We start from the raw sequence: 18,648 nt of genomic DNA on the forward strand, positions 1-18,648 counted from the left end.
ACCCAAGACGGCCAGAGAACGGCAGAGAGGTGTGCCAGAAATTATTGTAAATTTTATTTAATTACTAATGAAAATATCAAGGATAGAAAACACACACAACCAAAGAGAACACAGAGAAAGAGCAGTGGAAAAAAGAGACAATAAAGCTGGAAACGAGAACGAGAACCAGAACACAGAAAAGGGCGATCGTAAAAATGTCAAGCGGGGCCGGAAGATCCCAAGAACTGGCGGCAGAGGTCAAAGATGACCAGAACAAACCCGAGAGAAAAACAAGACAGCAAAACAGAGAGAGTGAGAGAGAGAGAGAGAGACTGAGGGAGGTACACACATAATAACCTTTAGTGTTTGCTTCCACCCACCCACACACACAGTGCCACAGGGTACTCCGGGGCCTGGAGGAGTGATTGGAGCAACAAGCCCACAGATCTAATCGAAACCCATTCGATCATCATTCAAATTTCGGAACTTTCCAACCAATTGACATATCTAAAAAAAAAAATGAGCAGGAGAAGAAGAAAGGGCACCGAGATGATCTTGGGGCTGGTGAGAACACTTTCGATCAAAGTCAAACAGACTCTGCCAGCTGGCATCGGCATCGGCTTTGGGCTTCGAACATAAAATTAACAAAAATTTGTTTCCCAAATGAACAAAAAAACAAAACAAAAAAAAAGAAGGCAACTAGATCCTTTTCTGTCTCTCTTTTCCTGCCTCCAGATCACGTCTCGACCTTTTCCAGTTCATTACAAACAAAATCTTATCGTCTGCCTCGACCCACACTGCCAGCTCTTACGAGAGTATGTGGTAGATACAGAGATACATAGATACAACGATACAGACACACGCACACAGGCAAACTAATGATGCTCATTAGATGTCTTTAATGCTCATCAAACAGGGAAAACAGGGAAAACCATTTCCCAGACAGTCAGACATGGAGATCATTCGTAGAATTACTCAACAGGCAAGTAGACAATTTTCTGGTTTCCCTTTTTCGGAATGCCTGTTGTTGTAAATTCTAGACAATTTGCAGTTATTTTTAGGCCCAGAGACTGAGAGAGAGAGAGAGAGAGAGAGAGTCAAAAAGTCGGAAAATGTTGAGGGAGTGAGGGAGCCAGCCATCCTCATTGAGGGACTGAGTTCTTAAGAGTGTACATGTGCAAGCTGGGCTTGTTGGCGTTTTATATTTAGACAAAGCACTTAAGATTTCCCTCTCTCTCACTCTCTATCTCCCTATCACTCTCTCTATGTATCTGTGCGTGTGGGATTGGGGGTTATGTGGGGGATCTCTGTGGTTGGTTGATTATTTCCAATTTTGTTCACAGATTTTATGCGGTTAGCATGTGTTGAGTCTTCTTGGCATTAAGTGGGATTTTTATATTTCCAAATTTATGTTTGTCAGCTTTACAATTTTGACTTCCCATCTACATACATTCGGAATGCCCTGCAGTTATAGAAACAAATTGCTGTTATCTAATAAAATATATAAGAATATTAATAATAAATATATAAATATAATAATAATATAATAATATTTATTTTATATGTAAATATATATAAATATATATATAATATACATATATAAGAATATTGGTAAGCTAAAGTTTATTTTCCATTTTACACATCAATCAACTTTGTTTAGTTCATCTAAAATGAATTATAAATTTAAGATGTTAAATTAAAATTTAATATAAATTTACTGAACAATTTCCAAAGAATTCTTTTTCTCATATTTAATACTGCCATGAATTAATATGCGAGCAAAATCTAACAAAAAAAAAAAATAATTTTGTGGGGATTTGGATATGATTTGCCACCTCTTTCACCCACTTTCGATGCCTCGCCTCATCTCTAACAAATCACAAACTTTTCCATGTGAATACAAAAAAAGAAGTACAAAAAAATTAAAAAATTACGAAAAAAAAAACAAAACCAACGCAAAACTGAGACCCAACTAACGGCGTAATTACCAGGGTCCACCTTACCTCATGTTGCCCCTCATGTTGTCGGATTTGTGGAGCTGGAGCCGGAGTTGGAGGTTTTTCCACCATTTCCATCGCCTTTTGCTTTGATAATTTGTAGTTTTTGGTTGTTTGTTGTTGTTGTTGTTGCTGCTGCGGAAGCGGGAACACCACTTTTTGTCTCAGTTAATTTGTTGTTTTCATTGAAAGTTGCGCAAAGTGCACGGAATTTCCCAGGCCAAAAGTAAAAGCTGCGCTTAGGTGTTGTACGTACATACAAGCCCCCGTTTGTGGCATGCCCGGGCCTAATTAAGTTACCCGCTAAGCTAAGTACTCGTACTAAAAGTCAACTGCAACAACAACAAAAAGTTATAAAATTATCAACATATTTTGTATGGCAACAGATTCAGATACAGCTACAGAGACAGTGACAGAGAGAGAGAGAGAGAGAGCGGGGAAGAGATTCAGAACTAACGATAGCAAATAAATTGAATTGCAACGAATTAAATCAAATGAAAATAAAAGTTAATATCAACCAAAACTGTGAAACATGTCCAACAATTTTTCATTCATCCAATTTGTTGCGTTCTTTCTTTTCATTATAAAAACTGATGGACAAAGACAGCCATCGAAATCATCATTTATATATGTACATATATGTATGTATATATGTATGTATTTGGCAATGATATATATTTTAAGCTGGCAACCACATTCTATATAGAACAAGGTACAGTCCACACTTTTTTGGCGACCCGAAACACAATCCACTCAATTTGCATGGCAGCTGCTTTAAATTTGTTTTCCTCAGTTCTTTTTTTTCAACAGATTTTTATGCTGCTATGCTGTACTGTTCTGTTCTGTTGTGGGGGTTTTTTTTCCATTTTTTTTTCATTATTTTGTTATGTATAAATCTGAAATAAATCGTTGTCATTTAAAATTCAGTCAGTGGCGTCGCAAATAAATCAAAAATTTATTGTAACGCATTTAAATACATGCATATTTCATCTATAAAACCAAAGTTGGGGTTGAGCCAGCGAAGGTGTAATCGATGACGGGCCTTCCCCCGCCCCCCCACATACATATCTATGCTGCTGCCATCTTGTCCAACCCTTTCTGACTGATCGGGCGAGCGCAGAGGGGTTAAGCTGCGGCATCAAATTTGCCAACAATTTCTCTAAAAATGGCACAGGAATTCTACACAAAAATATATGTATATAGCAAAAAAAAACCTGCATAGTTTAATGAGCTTATGCATGGGATTTATGGGGATTTTCATGCATGCATAGCTACAATTCCGACAGACTTTTCGTTTGCGGTAGCAAAAAAAAAAACCCATGCCTTGGGATGTCACCAAATAGTTCAATGAACCGCACAAAAAAAAAAAGGATATATTTAAATTGGAAACATTATAAACCCCAAATACAGATCAGAGCCCAGGTCACCGTCGATCAATCATTATCATACGTTAAGTCAACAAGTCCTCTCGTGTATCCAAAATCAAGCTGATAAGCTCTTAGATACCGCCAGGTGGTGGGGGCGATAAATTCATGGGGGATAACTGGTTTGTTGCTTTGGGGGAAAGTAAAGAAAACTATTTAAGCTAATGCATAAACTTGATCTGTTTGGGTAGAGCATCTAATAAAGTTGTCAGTTGGCAGATTAAGTCCCCCCCCCCCACCCCTTGGCCATTGAAAAACTTAATTGAAAATTGAGTGAGGAAAGCAAAAAAAAAAAACAAAGCAAAAAGAGAGAGAAAAAGAAGCAAAGTGAAGTGCAGAGAAAAATCAGAAAAACCGCAAAACAAAGTCCACGAGCTACGTCATGGTGGCCCCTTAAGCGCTTTTCCAGCGCATTTTCAAGTTCATTGTCACTTGCACAGATAGAGAAGAAGAAGAAGGGGAGGGGGTACCAAAAAAAGTGAGAGGTGGAGATTGGAGATTGGGACCCCCTCAAAGGCAGCGACGAAGATGAAGATGAAGATGAAGACGGAGACGCCAACGACCGCTAACCAAGAGCTCCAAATGCCATAATCCAATTATGAATTTTCACATAAATTGTTACTCAGCCACGATCTCAGCAGCGAAATGTATATACATACATACATATATATTTTTGATGAAAATAACTCCCCAGTCCCCCCCCCCTCAGATACTGCTGTATACATAAGTCCCTGCCCTGTATCAATCGCCCCATGCTCTCCTCGCCTAATAATAACAATAAATTTCCGAGCATGAAGCAATCCAATGAAATGACGACGAGGAGAGAAGAAAAACTTCCATACTGAAGTTGGTGACAATTTCGAAGGGGTTGGGGTTGGGGTTGGGCTGGGGAGATTACTCGTACTTTATTTTTATCAGGCAGCGATGATAATGCCTGGTAATAATTACAGACAAAAAAAAAAAAAGAAAAAAGCAGCTGGAGAAGGAGGAGAGAGGGAGAGAGGGAGTGAGGCTTTTGCCCGATTCAGATTGAACAGAGATTTTTCTCGGAATGGGGGGATGGGGAGAACTCGGGGAGTGAACTCTCTGGCTCTGGCGCTGGGTCTGCGTCTGGGTCTGAGTCTGGTTGCTGGGACGGGGTGGGGGGGCTTTGAGTTGACTCATTGAAACTCATCAGTGCGACAACGTCAACGTCATTGTCAGCTTGCAGCCTGCAGCATCCATCCACTCATGCTCTCAGCCCCAACACCAACACCAACACCATCTCCAGCTGCAGCTACAGCTACAGCTCCCCAACCCATCCAATCCCCCATCATCATCATGATGTTGGTGTCTGGGTCTGGGTCCGTGTCTGTGTGTCGTCTTCGTCTTGGTCGTCACTTTGAGTCCCCATTTTGCTTTTCTGCTGCCATCAAACCCATCGAGTATGACAATTTCATTTATTTTACATGATTTTTACGCAGCGAGTGTCACAATGGTTGAATACATACAATATTCATTCCTGGTTCGGCAGGAGGAGTTGCGCTGGGATCGGAGGAGTGCAGTGGAGTCGACACTCCATCGACTGCAACTGCATCTGCCTTTGCATCTTCATCTCAGAAGACGCTGGAGAGATGGATGGAAATGCTGGAAATTGCTGGCTGTATTCGTTTAATGCATGTCTGATTGAGTTATCTATTAATATGATCAATCATTCATTCCACTCGCCGCTCTCTCACACAGTGAGACTCATTCGAGAACAAATGATTGCATTGCAGTTGAACGGAGTTTGTTTAGCGCAAACTGATTCATTTGGAGGGAGGATTTCTAGAGCAAATTACACGATTTATTCGTTGGAATGGGACTGTATCTATAATATAGCTTATAGTTTATATTATTCATGGTATTTATGTCTATTCAAAAATCAATTTGAAACTGATTAAAGCTGGTTTATTTAATCTTTAATTACTTTCAGTTTTCGTTGGGTCTTTGAACGTTTCAATGAGCGTTTCCTTTTTCTATTTATTTATTTGTTTATTGTTTTTATTATTATATTATTTATTATTATTATTATTATATTATTATCGTATTATTATTATTATTATATTATTATTATTAATTATTATTTATTTATTTATTTAATTGTTGCATCGAAATTAATTCCAATTTACATATTTCAAAGATCTGTTGTCTGCACATTCGTATTATTCGTTGATATTTGTTGTGTATTGTTGCTCGTATTATTCAAATAATAATCCAAATCGTTTCAATTTCCCCTTAACGCCCAAAATTCCGATTTCCCATTCACTTCGTTCTGTTTCGATTTCTGTTTCGATTTCTTTTCCTTTTTTTTTTTTTTGTTCTGCTTTCCCATTGTTGAGCATTTGCCTCTCGCCGCTTGTATTAATATTATTATTATGATGTATATATTTTTTATATTTCGGTTATTTGCTTGGTGTGTTTTTTACTTTGGGTTTTCATTATTATTATTATTATTTGGAGTTCGACTGGCAGCGCGAAGAGGCTGCAAAATCGCCGAAAAGGCACGTAGCTCATTGATGGAATGGAAAACGGGGAACGAGACCCACTGAGTGTGGACCTGGGACTGTGACTGTGACTGGCTGACTGGGTGGTGACTGGTGGTGACTGGGGGGGTAACTGGTGGGTAGGGGGGGCCCTGAGACTGATGATGACGGGAGCTGAGACAGGGCCGGGCCACTTCACCACGTTGCCGTCTGCCACTTTGCTTTCATTTCAGATTTTTATTTGGTTTTTTTTTTTTTTTTTCTCATCTTTTTAGGCAAAAGGCAAAAGCCAAAGATTAGAGAGAGAGAGAGAGAGAGAGAGCGGCGTCAGAGGTAGGCCCAGTCTGAGTTTCGAATTACAAATGAACAGGACAAAATGCTGCCAATTTTAATTACTTACATTTCACTTTTGTCAAACGAACGAACGGCGGCAGGAAGCCGGTCAAGTGCACACACCACCACCACCACCACCATCAGCAGCAGCAGCAGCTCCAACTCCAACTCCAGTTCCCTCCCACTGCAGCGACGGGTTGGCTCCCAAACGTGCTATAAACCGGTGCACGCACCACAGGAGTTCCCCATACCCACACACCACAACACAACACACCACACACCACACACACCACACACCCCTCTCCGGGGCACTGTCCACCGCCAATCCTCGACAGACGTCGGCCGGGCAACCAGTCAGCCAACAGTCACGACTCATCGAGTCGCTGGCAGCTGCTTTTTAACTAATTACCGTTGCGCCATTCACCTTGAGCCGGCCGCCTGCCCGTATCACCCAAAACCGTATTATTTGTATGCTTCTCCTCTCCCATTTGATACCCTTGAGGCAGGGTATGATGGCGCAAAAGGAGCTTCAGGCACGAAAAATAGCGTAGCAATAAAAGGGTTTGGCAATTTGCTAGATCTAATTGAGATCACTATATCCCATGGTTATCCATTTGGAGGATCGTTGCACAGGGGTATTGGAAGCGTCCAGCCCCACAAGCAGGATTTTACGTGTGATTTTCTTTTATTTTTCTTTTCTTTTATTTTATTATTTTTTTTGTATTTATTTTTGTGCAAATTATTTAGACAGCGAAAGTAATCGTCAGGAGTTGGTTGGACGCCGGACAGCTGGAAAGACCGGGAAAAATTTAAATGAACTTGGACGAGAGGAGGCCAAAGCACTGCCTACCAATCCCCCCCACCCTAACTTGTCAGCTCCACCTCTTTCTCTTTCTGGAAACGGTTGCGGGGGAAGCACTAAGACTGGGTCTCTGACTTCATTAACAAGCAATTTCGATGTTGGGTGGGAGGTAGAGTGCCTGTGCCTGTGCCAGCCACCACTTTACCAACAGCTGTTCCCAATGGCCCCCAGGAATCGAAGGTGCTTTTCATTTGGGCTTATTAAGCCCTTGCCCGGAGCAGGTGGGGGCAAGAGGTTGAGGAAAGTCTGAGAGCGACGAATACTCCTTGGGTTTCAAGTCTCAAAATAAACAGTGACTTTCCTACACTCAAAATTCAGTGATTTTGTGAGTGATTTACACAAAGGGAATATCATGGATAAACCATAGGTGGAATGTGGTTTTTTTTTCTTCTTTAATACTTACATTCTATAATTATAATTATATATTTAAAACAAAAAAAATGTAATTGAATTTTAATTTGAATTTAATTCAATTTAATTTAAGAGAGTGGGAGAGAAGGAAAGCTAAGATAATTGTACATATAGATAGAGATAGATGCGATGCTGATAAAGGCAATGCAAAGGGGTTATTCAGTTACATTCAATTCGAGCGCGATCAGCTGACTGTGACTCATGTGAACCATTCACGGTTTACGTTTGCCCAATTTCTCTCGTTCTCTGCTTTCATTTCAATCGCGCATTGAACTTGGAATTTCTTTTGAAATGAAACACTTTTTCTTCTTCTGTTGTTGGGCTCCCGCCTACGTCCATCCCAGTGAAGTGACGAAGTTCCTTGGAAATTCTATTAATCAATTGACGGTGACTCCAAGTCACTGCTTAACCTTAAGGTTACTCTTCACTCTTCTTCTTTTTGTCACCCCCTTTTTACAAGTACTTTCTGCCGCTCGCTTCTCGGGCCCGTTTGAACGATAATTACATGTCGTCTTAGGCGAGCACACAACCCATCGAGCTGGGGCTTTGGGGGTAGGTCTCTATGTATAGTTGGGGCTACGTACTGCACGGACTGCACGGACTGCTGCTGTGAGAGGTGACTGGCAAAGTGTTAGTTACATGGGACGCCGCCATTCTCCGCCATTCTCCGCCGCCCTGGCACGTAATTTGCTGATTTTGAATTTCGTCTGCGACGGCGGCAAATGAAATGCTTCTGCATTTTAATGCTCCCCAGACTGACAGCTGCCTGCCCGCCTGCCGCCCCTCTCTCCGCCTGTGTGCAGGGTGCAACACCACGTTGATGGTGTGGGGCAGGCGCTGGGGCAGGGGGATGGCTGCCTACTGGGGTCTCTCCAAGTTCATCTCTTTCGCTTTGTATTTCGTTATATTTTTATTTTATTTTATATGCCCGCATTTTGTATACACTTTCCGGAGGATATCTGCCACGGAAGGAGTCGCATGACAAAACAAATCTTTGTGCGGAAAAGTTGTTCGTTTTTTGGTCAGTAATATTATGAATAATAATATATAATAAATACTGTATAAATTAGTTGAGCTGCGAGAGTATCAGTGGCTTCGGCACCCCCCAAAGCCAGCTTCTGTTGGTTCTTGTTTTTTTTTTTTTTTTTTTTGTTATTTTTTGGGAGGCAGAAAAACTATTTGTTGCTGCCGCCGCTGCTGTCAACTGCAGGGGGAGGCTCTGGTAGGATCTGTGGCTGATGCTGGGGCAGCAGCATCATGCCCCGGGCTGGCACCCCTCTGGTGCGACCCCACCCCTTCCCTTTTTGCGTAACCCCATCCCTGGAACATATTTGCACTGTCTGGCAATTTTTAAGCAATTTCAGCTCCAGCTTGGGCATGACTTGGCGCTCGCTTTGGGTGGGACTGCGCCCCGCACCATTTCCCGACGGCACTGCATCCTGTTTAAATGTTTTCCCTTTCCTTTCCTTTCTGTTCCTTCTCGTTTTTTTTTTTTCTGTTTTTACAGTTACTTTGGTAGCATGGAGCAGGGTACCGGGGGGGGGAGGCACAGTCACAGTCACAGTCACAGGGACAGCGCGTCGTCGAAATTAAAAATAAATTTCACAGTAAACACACATAAAAAGAGACGCTGCTGCCATGGCTGGCACTGGTCGGGCGGGGGCCCACGTCTTCTCAGGGTTGTTTGTGCAGTGACCGGGGTTGGGGGGGAATGGTGGATGGGGGGGGGTATACATCCGATTAGATTGATCGAATCTCGACCGGAGATATCCTCTGTAAGGCATCGCCATGCCCAAGCGACTTCTAGCCACGGTTTTTCTTTGCATTTTTCTTTAATTTTTTTTTTTGTGGGGGTTTCACAATCATCAACTCAGAAGAGTTATTCCATCTGTTGAACTACGAATCTATATATTAATTACAGCAACATTTCTTTCTTGCCTTATCAGTGTCAAACCAGTTCCAGCCGCTGCCTTTGGTCCTGGGTATCCCTCAAAAAGAAGCAACACAAAAAAGACGAAACAAATTTGTGTATACGAGTGTGTACACCGAATTTCCAGGGGAACAGAGCGAAGGAACAGCAGCATCGTAGTGCCAAAACGCCGGACGTTCAAAAATAGTTCGACGAGGGACTGGGGAGGGACTCGGGAGGGACTGGGATGGCAACGGCAACGGATTCTGCAGCTTCTGCAGATTGGCGGTGTCTCAGCGCAGCAGCGACTCTGCCCTTGAATCGCATTTCGGGGTTGGGCTGGCTGGCTGCCTGGCCTGGCTGGTGGGGGGAGATATAGTGGAGAAGCGTGCCAAGAGCCGGCCGACGTTCAACGGCGTACAGCTGTCCGGGAGAGTGGTGATGGAGTGGGAGGGGGAGTGGCAATGGGATGTGCGACTCTGGACTTTGGATCGGAATGGCTGGCTGGCTGGCTGGCTGCCTGGCTGGCTGGGTGGAGGGGAGGTGTGCAGGCAGGCAGATCAGGGAGTGTAACTTACACGTCTGATGCTTATATTTAGCAGCCCAGGCAACAATGATGGAAAATCCAAACGGGGGATAGCAACAGCAACAGCGACAGCAAAAAGCGAAGGAAAATGAAAAGCAAAGAAAAGCGACACGACAGATGAAAGCAGTCGGCGGCGGAGGCGGAGGATGAGCAGGCACTGAGCACCGAGCACCGAGAGGAAGTGATGGCTCGACAATGCAGTTGCCATGGAGAGGGCTCTCTGGCCCTCTGGCTCCACGGCGTAGCCCTCCTATTTTTTGAAAGTCCCCCCCCCCCCTTAATGAGCGGCAAAAACTGTCAACTAAATGATGGGGAGCGAGTGGGCCCAGGGCCAGGGCTAGGGCCAGGGCTAGGGCCAGGGCTAGGGCCAGGGCTAGGGTCTGACGGAAAGGATTCCGATTTGATTTGATGGAATTGAAATTGATTTGGATTGAGGGGGCGCATTGAGGACCGTTTGCGGGGTCTAACAATAGATTAAAGAGCGCCAGCTGACAGCTGCGGACAAAGAAAATAACTTGGAACTTTTTCGAATTGGGACTAAAAGATTTACGAACAAAGATTCCCCCTCCCATGCCCAACAGAAGAAATTCACAAAAATATGCCCTGGCAAAATATAGACTGGCTTTCCAATTCCAAGATCTGGTGGGGGAAATATATTCTCCTAATAATACTTTAGTTAGGGATAATCTGGTAACTTTTCGGCAATTAATTGCTGCAGATTGTGCCCGTTGAATATATAAAAAGCGCATTTATTTTTTATTTATGCATTCATTTCGAATGGGAAATATTTCCAAACTACGTACAGGCCCCAGTTCGGTGGAACCCTATCGTGTGGGTCCACAATTTATGGGATCTTCTTGCTCCTTGTTATCGGGGGTAGGCTCTCCGGCTTGCTCATTTTGTTTTTTTTTATTATAGTTCTGAGATTGTTTATAAACAATAAATGGAAAATGGTTGGCAAGCCGCGATTGGAAATGGATTTTCTTATCCACAGGCAGATAAAGGGAGCGAGAGGGAGTCACATATATACATGCATAAATACATATATGCATACATACATACATACACACATACATACATACATACACATGTGCATTCATCTCGCTCTGTCGCTCTGTCGCTTTTGTGTAAATTTAGAGCTAAGTGAGTGAAGGAGCAAGAGGGAGAGCGTGAGAGAGAGAAGGAGAGAGAGAGAGAGAAGAGAACGCATTGATATTCCCATGCGGCGGCCATAAATTACGGGACAATTACCCATCGAAAAAGAAAGCAGGGGCCGGAGGAGGGAGGCAGTCGAAAAATATCCCCGAAAGAAAGCAGCGCCAAAGAGAACTCAAACCGAACCGAACCGAACCGAAATAAGCAGAAAATTGGAAAAGAGCGCAACGCTGCCCCCCGACACTTCATCACACCGTCGCCGCCACCGCCCCCGACAACACCACCGTCGCCGAGCAGCACTAAGATTCCTGTCTCCCGCTCTCACACCCGCCCTCACACGCGTAGTTTAAATTGCGCTCAGAGCAATCGTGCCATAAATTTCCCCTCCCCTCACTACGAATAAGTTGTTTATTTTTGGGTGCTGCTACTGCTGCTGCAATCTTCTCATCTTTCCATCTTTCGGTACTGCTCATCCCCAATCTCACAACTCCCCCCCGACCCGCTCGCTCCGGCATGTCACTATGTTTGTGTATCGATTCAATTATGGAACATTTCTGAATCGACGCATCATGCAGTCGATTGATTAACAAGTATACTAGGAAAGGAAACCATTCTTTGGCTCCCACAGCGCCAGATCAAATTGGCGTTATACGCGTGGATCGACCGATCGACCCTTGATCAAAGCTCCACTTCCCACAAAAAACGGGAATGCTGCACCATATGTTAATGCGGTCGCTGCAATCCACACACAGTCCAGTCCAGAGGTTAACCCAAACGGAGAGCCAGCACACTGCTTACCTGAGAGGGGAGCAACACTTAGGGGGTAGGGGAGCGGGGTAGCGTGATGTGGGTGATTTGCCAAAAAGGCGAACAGCTGCTGCTGCTGCTGACGGCGCAGTGGAGGTGTCATGACAGCATTGACCTCTGCAGAGCTCCTCCAGTTGTTGGTGGTCCACACTCCACTGCGGCGCGGAAAGTGGCGCATCTAACAGCAAATCAGTTGGCAATTAAGGTGCACAGCCGCTGCCAGATGGCCAGCGATAGGGAGAGCACAGCCGCCACTTAAGTTTCATCCATCCACTCCTCTCCGCCGCTACGATTCCTTATCAATTTCTTATCTCTGGCACAAGAACAGCCACAAACAGCCAGTTAACAGTGGTTTAACAGTGGCCCAACAGCTGTCCAACCGATCTGCCATGCAACATGTGTTTCGCGTCATGCATGTTGGCATCGAACCAGCAGCATTGAAACTCGCACGCGTGACGCAAAAATGAGCTCCGGCCAACTCGAACCTCGAACCTGCGGGCTATGGCAAGGTATGGGCAATGAGAAAATGCGACGCAGCAACATTTCAGTGTCCCACGAACCGCACCTCAGCGTGTTTGATCAACAATGTGCTATGAAACCAGCACAGCATGTGGAAAAAGAGGGTGAGCTCTGCCTTGCGTGTATCGTATTTCGTGGGCCGTTTTGCCTGCTGGCCATACCCGCTCGTTTCGTTAGCAACACGCGTTTGTTGCCGCGCAACATTTGAAGGCGGGCGGATTCGAAAGCCGGCCTTGCCGCCCCAATGTATCTCGTATCTCAGAAATGTTTGGTAGTGACATGGTCGAGACACGTCCATTCACGTTGTGGGCTGCGGGTGTATTCGAAACATATTCGTCGTGTTTATCGTGAAGCGTAAATTGTTTGTTTGCAAACATTCGTGCATGAATATTATTTTTAAAAGTAACAAATAAAAAAACTTAAAAAAAATACAGAGACAACTTATCGAAGTGGTGTGAACAGCATAAAATCTTCATATTTGGATAATTGAGTGAAGTTTGCAAAATAAAAATTTGATTAAAAGTGGAAAGATTTAAACCAAAGAACGAACCTCAGCAAGAGTTTTGAGTGGCATAAACAAATGTCAGTTCGGTGCAACAAGAAGAGCTGCAAAATTGATTTAATTTTTTTATAATTTTTTTCGTAATATTTAAAAAAAAAAAAAATAAAATAAACACAAGTGCAAAACCCCAAAAAAGAAATATATGTTTTTTTTTTGGTGTGGATTACCAGTGAAGGAAAGTGAAGTGAACGGCTTAAATGGATTAAACAGAAATTAAAAAGAAATTAAACAGAATTAAAAATAACACAGAGAGATAGAAAGAGAGAGAGCGAGAGATAGTATGCAGTGGCCGAGTGCACGCGATTGTTCCTGCAAAAAGATCTATATAGTAATACTCGTCGACTGATAAGTCCGAATATCTTTTCGGGCAGGGAACCAATAATACGCCGACTGTGAGTAGCAATTCTGTTTAACTGTTTTATTTGTGGCCAGCTGCACACCTTTTGGATATTCTATATATTCCTTTTTTTTGGGCTGGAAAATGCACTAATACCCCCCTCCCCTGCCCACTCAACATAGAGTTTAGCCAGCAACAGTAGCTGCAGCTCAACTTTGACCTTTTATTTTTTGTTTTGTTTTGTTGTTGTTTTGTTTAATAAATACAGTTAGGGGCCACACGCTTTGAAATCAGCCTCGGTCTCGAGCCTCTGACATTTTCCCTGTTGCGGTGTGTGGGTGGTGCTGTCGCTGGATCCGTGGAATCGAATGCAGAATGGGCATGGAAATGGGTATGGGATTTTCCTTAGGCTATGCCAAGATTTATCGTAGCTTGAGAACCATTTAATGCACGGGGAGAACTATGTAAGAAGTGGCTGTGATCGCGGCAAATATTTATTATTCATTTATTATAGCTATCCAAATAGAACTTCTCTGGCTGAATTTTAAAATAGATTTTTTACGCAAAAGATCGAAGCTTATTTGGGGGAAGATCTCTGTCATTGGATGAAGATTTCCTTTGAGGATTATATCCATAAAAAAATGTTTATTTTTCAACAATTTCTATACCTAAAATAAAGCAACTATTTTCCATCAAAGAACTATTTCATTTAAGGAAAAATTCAAAACGTTTATATTTATTAATTTTTGTTCTTAAATATTCTGTAATACATTTAATGAAAAAAAAATGTGGCTTATTTTTTTCTAAATGATTTCCTCTTAATGCTTTACACTTTCTTCTGCGTTAGAACTGGCCACCTGGCCACCAGACCTTAATTGACTTTTTCCCATCTTTACCATACCATCAAACTGATAGTACCATCCCCCCACTCCCCCCTCAAATGCTCTGCTTGAGTCTCTGCCTCCAGTCTGTTCATCTTTTCAGCTCTTCTTACCGACTTTTGCATGATTTATGATTACTTCAAAACGATTATCAGTCGTAGGCCATTTAGTACAAAAAGATTATATAAATATATACATTCAGAGGGGGTTGGGGGGGGGGGTTAACAAAAACCGAAACAAGTTTTCCTCACTTAGTATTTGTGCCTTCGATTTGCCTCGAGGCTGCAGTGTCAATGATGCCACTGCCACGGCCCCAGAAGCTCCTCCACACAGACACACAGCGGCTCGGATCTGTATCTCACAGATACACCGAGGCACACGCACCTGTCCCTTGTCATTAAAAAACAACACAAAACAAAAAAGGGCCAGAGAAAAGTTTCATCTTTGGCTCTGGGCTTTGGTTCCGTTTGCTGCTGGCTGCTGCTGCTGGGCGCTTCTGGGCTAACCTTTTCCTTGGCACCAGCTCCTGATTCTTCACAGTTTGCTGCTACTTCTTGGTATATACCCTGTGTACCCTGTGGCGTTGAGGGCTATGCCATAAAAAGGCAGGCTAAGCCGTGGCAATTTCACTTGTTCAAAAATGCTGAATATTCAATCACTTTTAATGGGTATCACTCAGTCGGGCATCGGCTGTCTTTTTTTGCTCCATATATGTAGGGCTGTTTTTTTTTTGTTTTGTTTTTTTGATTTTATAATTTGGCCCAATTTGCTGGCATTGCAAATTGCTGAAAACGTCTGAAACAATCGACAGGCTGAGCGGTGGGGTGGGAGTGGCAGGGTGCAGGGGCAGGCCGACGGAAGTGCAACATGCTCATGTCGCAAGTTGCTGTTGTTGCTGTCGCTGCTGTTGCTGTAGATATTGATTGCCGTGGCACGGCCTCCGTCTCCTGGCGTTTGGGGCACGGCACCCAACATTTGTTGGATCGTTTTGACGCGTCCTCGTCAGCATGTCGAAACTTATTTTTCCTTTTCAATTTCAGTTTTCTTTCTTTTTGATTTTGCTGCTGCTGCTGCTGCTGCTGCTGCTGCTGCTGCTGTCGCTTTGTTAGTTCTTTGCATGCCACAAATTATGTTTCGGTGCTGCCGCCTTGCCGCCTCGCCGCCTCACCTTGAGAGCTGTCAGCCTTTTTGACAGTTTCTGCTGTAGCGTTGCCACTGATTTGACTGGCGCAGGAAGGCTCCCCACGATGATGCCTGGTAGGCAGCCCCCCCCCCCCACCCCTGTACTCCTGTAGCCCTTTGGGCTTTGCACCCCATGAGCACAAACAAAAAAAAGAGAAGTAAAAGAAGCTGATTGGCTGTCTTCTTGTTCAGTGCTTTAACATTCGCCTTTTTTTCAATAAATAATAACACGATTTTACCATTAAATGTAAATGTAAAAGTGAAAAGTTTAATTCGTTTTAACAGAAACTTTAAGTAAATGCAAAACATCTTCATATTTATTTTTGATTTCACATTTTAATTTTTGTTGCTGTCTGAAGGGCATTTTTTTTTTGTTCTTGGAATTGTCTGAAATATTCTGCAGGGCGAGAACAGAAAGCATCTGCCCCTTTGATGGCAGTAAAGTAGCCCAAAACCGGTGGGCGAAACGATTTGACTACGCTTCAGCTTGGAATCCATCAAAGATTTGCATCTCACAGCTAATTTTTTCCACTAATTTCTCGAGTCATCGCAGCGAGAGAAGCGGCAAGGGGAAAAATGCGAGGCAGTGAGAGGAATGGAAAACAATTTATCCCTTGGTTAATTTGGTTAATTGAAGACAATTGAAAGCCGCTTTGCAGTTCATTAAGCCTCATCAGGCGATGAAGAGCGGCTTCCAGCATTCAGCCATCAGCCTCCCAGCCATCAGCCTCCCAGTCATGAGCAGCAGCAGCAGCAACAGCAGCAGCCTCTGGCCTTAGATCCACAGCCATCAGCTTCTTGGTTCTTGGCTCTTCTTTTAGCAGCATGACCCCCCCCCCCGTCTGTTCCCTGTCCTCTGTCCCTTTCCGTTCCGTTCATCGTGTGTCCGCTGCTTGTTGTCTTGTCGCCAGACTAATTAAAATATTTGCACTCAAATGCTTAAGCAATAAATATTTGTCAAGCTATCATCATTAGGAGCCAGCGAGGGGGGGAGCACAGATGGGCCATGGAATGGGGGGTGGGGGGCCTGACCCAAAAAAAAAATAAGTGAAGCAGAAAGAGGCAGCAGCTGAAGAGCTCCAGCACTTTTCAGGGATGCTCATGCTGATGGGGATGGGGAGGGGTACAAAGTGCAAATGGAAAATGAAAATCTATGAGAGCGGCATTTTAAAGTGCCTCCCTCACAGGCACCCACCCTCCCATTCCCCCATTTGGGGTTTGGCCTGCATTTTTGATGAGCTTTAATGGCGCCGCCTTAATGCAAGTGAAGCAGCAGCAGCAGCAGCCATGCCCCTGCCCCTGCCACTGCCACCCATCGATACGTTTTATAGAGAGATCCCATCGAGAATGCCAATTAATAGTCATTGATGGGAAAAGTTGTACCAGAGCCAGCAGGAGGAGGAGAAGCAGCAGCAGCAGCAGCAGCCGATTGAAGTGTGCCCCCTGGTAGCTCCTCAAGTCAATAAGTGGCGTGGGTGGCAGGGAGGCAGTGAGGCAGTGAGGCAGTGAGGCAGGGGGGAAGATTGCTCTTACGGCCCCGGTCATGTGTGATTCCGTTCCGGGCTTTTGCTGGCCCACCCTTCCAACGCTTTGCGAGGGTTGGCAGGCGGCCCAAAACAAAAAAAAGAAGGAGAAGAAAGGAAGAACAGGCCACGCGGAATGGAGACAAACATCAAATTAGTCTAAAATCGCAGCAGCACAAATGGGGTGGGCTGGGGGGAGAAGAGATCCAGCAAAACTGAGCTCAAATGGGCATAAAATTTCCTTATTGTTGGCCATTGAATGCCGCACAATAGTTTTTGGGAATAAGTCGAAGGCGAAATTTATGCCATATGGCCTAGAAATTGGAATAGAATGAGGGGATATAGGATTGAACGCACAAAGCAGGGAGTATGGTGGTGCGAAGGGGGGACAGGGGGTAACTAGCTGTGCGATTCAATAGAAATTTAATGGCAGGAACTCTTTTAATTGGGTACAGGGTACAACAAAACGTTAATTGAGTGGCATGTGGCAGGAGTCTTTTTTCCCATCTCCATGACTATATATGTAGATGATCCCCCCACCCCCTGCCATTCCAGTAAATGATTCTGTTTTTTCGCGCCCCTCCATCCGTCTTGGGGGGGCAAAAACATTTTCCTGCAGCAATTGAACTCGAGTCAAGCCAAGAGAAAAGAAAACTGAAATAACTTATGAAAATGTTTTACAATATCCTTTTCATGTTATTACAAGTGTATGTCCTTGTCGTCAGCTTTGTCAAAATGTCTGGCAACGCTTCTACTTCCTGCGCTCTTTCTCATGTCCACCCTGCCGCACCCTGCCGCACCCTGCAACATTTCTTTCGCTTACCCCCGAACCAATCCAAGTAGCTTCTTGGCGTGGAACATCTCTACTCCGTTGGGGCGTCGTCAAGTTCGCGCTGCGTTTGAATATGTCATTATACACTGCCCAAATGGAGGCTCCTTACGATTTCATTCGAATATAAAAGGAAAATATATTTTAGATATATAATTTAAATCTATTTTTATTTGATTTAATTATGAAATGTATTTATTTGATATGCCCATTAAATATATTTAAATCGAATATTTTTACATTAATGCTAAAATTTAAATCATAGCATTTCCTGCTGCAATTTCCACGCTCTCGGTGAAAAATCCATGGGTATCCATGGCGCAACTTTGCGACTCTCGCGGCTTTGGTTCGCCAGGTGTCGATAATCGGCTGACTATATTCGAGTGATTCGAGAGAGTATCAGAAGCCTCGACGCAGAAGTCTATTCGTATTCGCTTCGTGTTACTGCTCTCCCTCCCACTCGCCCTCTCCCTCGCCCTCTCCCTCGCCCTCTCCACTTTCAGGAACAACAATGTTGACGCGTTGTCGTTGTTGTTGCTGCAACCCTTCGCTCCTTGCCTTTCCTTTTCCTCTTCCTCTTCCTTGCCATGGAGTAAGGAATGTATGCTGATGTGTGGGTGTGTGGGTGTGGTTGGGTGGGTGGGTGTTTGGCTGGCCCGCCTGACGGAAGTGACAGTTGAACATTCATTCATTCATTCGCTCATTCATTCAGCAACCCACTCACACACCCATAGTCACAGTCACAGTCTCCTCTCCTGTCCTGTCCTGTTCTGTTCTGCCCCTCGCGCATTCGGAAAAGGGGAAAAATCAAGCCAAAGCAGCGACCGAACAGGAACCATAAAGGAAAA

The 18,648-nt window shown here is 44.0% G+C and overlaps 1 protein-coding gene across 1 annotated transcript in view; it reads left to right on the plus strand.

The window, feature by feature from the left end:
• Window positions 1-12,744: 12,744 nt before the first annotated feature.
• LOC111067047 (irregular chiasm C-roughest protein) overlaps window positions 12,745-18,648 on the plus strand; it is a 28,779-nt gene continuing 22,875 nt past the window's right edge. The window contains exon 1 of the mRNA XM_022356071.2: window positions 12,745-13,440. The gene's annotated coding sequence lies outside the window, so the exon portion shown is untranslated. The remainder of the gene's footprint in view (window positions 13,441-18,648) is intronic.

The sequence above is a fragment of the Drosophila obscura genome, unplaced genomic scaffold (genome assembly GCF_018151105.1).
Source record: "Drosophila obscura isolate BZ-5 IFL unplaced genomic scaffold, ASM1815110v1 contig_73, whole genome shotgun sequence".
NCBI lineage: Eukaryota > Metazoa > Arthropoda > Insecta > Diptera > Drosophilidae > Drosophila > Drosophila obscura.